The sequence below is a fragment of the Muntiacus reevesi genome, chromosome 1, assembly GCF_963930625.1.
Source record: "Muntiacus reevesi chromosome 1, mMunRee1.1, whole genome shotgun sequence".
In the NCBI taxonomy this organism is placed as follows: Eukaryota; Metazoa; Chordata; class Mammalia; order Artiodactyla; family Cervidae; genus Muntiacus; species Muntiacus reevesi.
In genome coordinates, this window is record NC_089249.1 from 165,486,865 (window position 1) to 165,491,451 (window position 4,587).

A 4,587-nucleotide genomic window follows, 5' to 3' on the forward strand; every position below is an offset into this window, starting at 1 on the left:
CTCTGAGGCCAGCTGGGCTCCACCAGCCAGACTGGGCAGGCTTCCCTCAGCCAGGTCAAGTTCACTTCCCAGAACCATCTGCTATACATGGCCCACCACCCCAAGGGCCCCATCAGAGCCCCTGTGGTTCATGCCTTCAACCCCAAATCCAGTCCAAGCAAACAGCTCTCACTGGGGCTTCAGGGTCCAGGGAGGGCAGGAGACTGTCACCTTTCCCTTATGGGGAATACCAGCACAGAGAGACAGGGAGGTGGCCTAAATGTCTGGACACCATGGGTCTCTGGGCACAGCTACTCCTGGATTCTGGGAATCTCAGCCTGGAGGCAACAAGAGGCAGAAACACCTCCTGGGTTACTGGCAGATCCCCATCATAGGCCCAGAGTGAGGAGAGATAACAAAAGAAACAGCAAATGGTGCAGGAGGCTTCTAGGCAGCCTCCGGCAGGCAGAAGAGCCCTGCCAGACACCGCCTGGGCCAGCAGCATCTGGGCCTTCTTCCCCTGGAAGATCGAGAAGGAATCCAGCCCCCGAAAGGCAGAAAGGAAAGGACCTGGGTCCTGGCACAGCTCTGCCTTTTATTCTAGCATGTAACCCCCATTACCTTCTGGTGCCCGCCTCCCACTTCCGTTAGCCAAGTCAGGTGCATAAGTGACCGCCCCCACCGCGGGGAACTTAGGGTCGTCCTTCCATCTCCGCACTCAGCCCTGGGCAGAAAAACGCCCCTCCTCTCAGACCACCTGCTTCCTCCTCGAGACGCCCATTTTACTACAAAGGCCCGCTCAGCCAAGGCCTCCAGGCTGAGAACCGGTCTCTCCAGCTCCACCCGGGTCAGTCTCCAGACCCCCACGAACACCTGTTTGACCTCGCGGCTGTCGCCCCACCCCTCGGTCACCTGAGCCGCTCCATCAATTCTCTATTCCCGGGAGCGCGCGCCCACGCCCCCAACCCACTCCAAAGGTCGCAGGCCAGGTCGGCGACCGGCCCCTCACCTGCAGCTCTCGGGTGGCGGGCCTTCCCCCCCTCACCACTTCCCCACGGCGGGGGAGGGCGCGCCGAGGGCCAGAGGCGACTGGGGTGGGTCCGCGTGCCCGCCGCGCGCGGTTGACAAAGAGCGGGGCCGCGCCATGCGGACGCGCGACCGGGGACCGATCAGGCGCCCCGGCCAGAGGCAGAAACCCGGAGCCCGGCAGCCACCTTCCCCGCCCGGCCCTGCCCGCCCTCGCAGGGCTCTTGCCCGGCCCAAAAGGGCTCGGTGTCCCATTTGCCCGGAGAACACGCCTCCGTTTGGCCCGGGCAGTGCCCGCCGAGGGAAACCCCGGCGCGCGCTCGACGATGCCAGCCGCCCGCCGCCCGGGCTGCAGGTGCGAGGTCCGGACGGCCGCGATGCCCGCGCCTGTCAACCAGCCTTCCAGCTGCCGCCCGCTACCCTGGATCAGGCGCGGCCGCCCCGCGCGAGCAGGCACCGCATCCCGGCCGCCGCGGCGCACCCCGAGCGGACGGGAGGGGAGCCCGCTGCCAGCTTAGCGCCCCGCGCCTTACCCTGGGAATCCGTGCGGCGGAGGACCGGCGGCGGCGGAGGCAGCAGCGAAGGCGGCGGTGGCGGGGCGCGCCCCGAGCAGGAGCGCAGCGGAGGGGAGCGCCGCCGAGCCGAGGGGAGCGGCTCCCACAATGGCCGAGCTCGCGGCGCCGAGCCCCCCGCCCCCCGCGCCCTAGCGGCGGCGGCTGAAGCGGAGCCGGCGCAGCCGCCCAACTCGCTCCCCCACCCCCGGCGCCGCCCCCCACCCCCCGATGCGCGCTCCCCGCCCTGCACCCCACCCGAGGCCGTTTCCGCGCGCCCCGCGCGCCCTCCGCACTGACCCCGCGTCCTGTCGCTGCCCCCGGGTCCTCTCTCTGGGTCCTTCCCCCGGTGACTCCTCCCCTGCGGCCGCTCGCATCCCCGAGGCCAGCTCACACCCCCACATTCCCCGCCCTCGGCTCCGGCGCCCTCTGTGTCCCGGCCCCGCGGCCGCTCGCTGACCCGGGCCTGGCTCACGCGGCCCGCCCCCTTGGAGCTCCTCATCCCTGGTCCCGGGGGCGCTCTCCCAAGCTGCGGGGCTCTCATCCCTGTCCCGGGTCTGGAACCCGCCCGTTCCTCTGCCTGCTCCCATTTTTTGCCTGCATCCCCTAAACCCATCCATGTTCCGTCTCTGCTCCTAGGGCTCCTGCTCCCCCTTCCGAGAGCGCCCTGCCGGTCCACTCACCCGCCGGGCTTCGGGAACTGAATGTAGGAGGGACCAGAAGGAGGCCCCGTCTTCCCCTCAGGGTGAAAGGCAGAGTGGAACCAGGCCCCAGGAAAACACTCAGACTGGTTTAGACAGCAGCAGCCGCCCCATTCAGAGCCTTGGAAGAGGCGTCACCCACGGAGAAAACATGTTTTGAGCTGCTTCTGTATGCTCTGCCTAATAATACGGTAAATAAGTGCCTTCAATGCTCTCCTAGTACGGATCCGTGAATATGTCCAGAGAAAGAAGGGTATTTGCCTAAAGTCACTTCACTGGTAGGCTGCGCAGCAACGCTTACCATTTGGCGAGCCTCCTGGGAACAATGCAAGGGGCCTCACCTGGGTCGCACCACAGGTAACCCACACCATGCTGTTCATTCATTCATTCAACAACTATGTACCCCGTGCCAGACACTGTGAGGAGTGCTAAGGATACAGTGATGTGTATGGTCCCTGTCCATTGGCTCCACTGGGTTAGCAGTAAAGATGGACAAGTAGCTATAAATCATGGTACCCCATGAGGCAGTGTTATCAATACTTCAATTTCTGGAGCTGGAAACAGATTAGATGATTTACTCAGTCATCTGGGAAGATTGTAGTCAATCCAAGACTGGAATCCAGTGTCTTCACACACCACCTTCTGCGGTTATTTTTCACCATGATTGTTGGGGAAATGTGGGTTGGATCAACTTACCTTGACCTTCAAACTGAGGAATTTGGTCTAAATGAGGTGGTTATAAGCTGCCCAGGAAGGTGGAAAGCAGAAGGATGAAAGAAACCAAAGAGGGGTTCAAGGTAGGTGTGGGTGGTGAGAAATGGAGTATTTCCTGCCATATCAATAAACAAGGATATCACAGTCATCATGGATTCTAGCCCTCCAGGGCAACCAGGAAGGAGAACAAAACCTTTGATGGGCAGTCATCAGGCTGCAGCTACTCCTTATGGTGAGCAATGAGGAAAAATACAGGATTGCTGGCCCCAGATAGCTGAGATGCATATGAAAGAAATTATTTCAGTGAGCTCAGACTCTTGCATCTTCCCATACATAGAAAACCACTGAATTTCTTGGTTTTCTTTAATTCACAAAAGTACTACCTGCCCTTTGTTACAAACTTCTTTATCACCTGACTCCCCCCATCCCACACCAACCTCAACCCCCCTCTTCAGAGAAGTTCTCTCAGGGTTACTTGAGATGCTATCTCCCAGCTTGAAGTCCTAAAAATTCCCATCAAATAAAATATAACTCTCAACTATTAGGTTGTGACTATTTCTTAAGTCGATAGTGATTATGCTGGGAGACTACTGCAATGGTCCCAGCAAGAGGTAGTGAAGCTCTGATCCTGAAAAGGGACAGTGGGGATGGGAAGGTAAGTTTTCCACTCACTGAAACCTTTTAGGTTCTTGTTTGCATGCATTCCCCCATTAAGAAGGGAAACAAACTGTCATTTGCTAAAGTTTATTAAGGACTAGGCAGTGCTCTGGGTATTCTGTGTATATTATCTCGTTAACTCCTCCCCATAACCTTGTACAGTAGGTATCTTTATTATCCACATTTTACAACTCAGGAAACAGAGACTTTCAGAGCTTGTGTGACTTCCTAAAGCCCAGAAAGCAAACTAGTGTTGAGTTTTGGGTTAGAGCCGGGCCTCCCACCAAACCTCATGCTCTAACCACCAGTCTCCACTGTCTGCTGCTATCGTCATTTAGTCACTCAGTCATGTCCAACTCGTTTGCGACTCCGTGGACTGTGGTCTCCCAGGTTCCTCTGTCCATGGGATTTCCCAGACAAAAATGCTGGAGTAATTTGTCATTTCCTTCTCCCCTCCACTGTCTGAAGCCAAGGCAAAGAACCCAAGTCCTTTGATTCAGTCAAGTGTTCTTTTCCTTGAACTACATATAACACTTAGACTTGCAGAGAAAGGTCAGGAGTCCATAGTTGTAAACTAAACAGTACCTGGACTCATAGTGCCATTCCCCTATAAGATGCCTCTCCACAGAAACCGGTAGAGGCCTCAGACCGGGAGAATTCTCCAGCCTGATTCTGAAGTTCCTTTATGCCTGAGACACAAAGCTGAAAAGGCAATTAAGGAATCGTTCTCAGCTTAGAAATGAATGCAATAGTCCTTCCCTGGTGAGAGCAGAACAGGGGTGCCAAGGGGGAAGACCAGTTGAACGTATAACCAGAGTGTGGGGAGCCTAGGGATGAAGCTGAGTCTCCGCAGGGGCAGGATCTGTGGGCTGGGGCCTTGCGAGGCGGGGCCGGCTGAGGGGAGCCCTTGGGGGAGGGCTGTCGAGTCCCTAGGATGCCTGCAGACCCTGCCTCTCTAA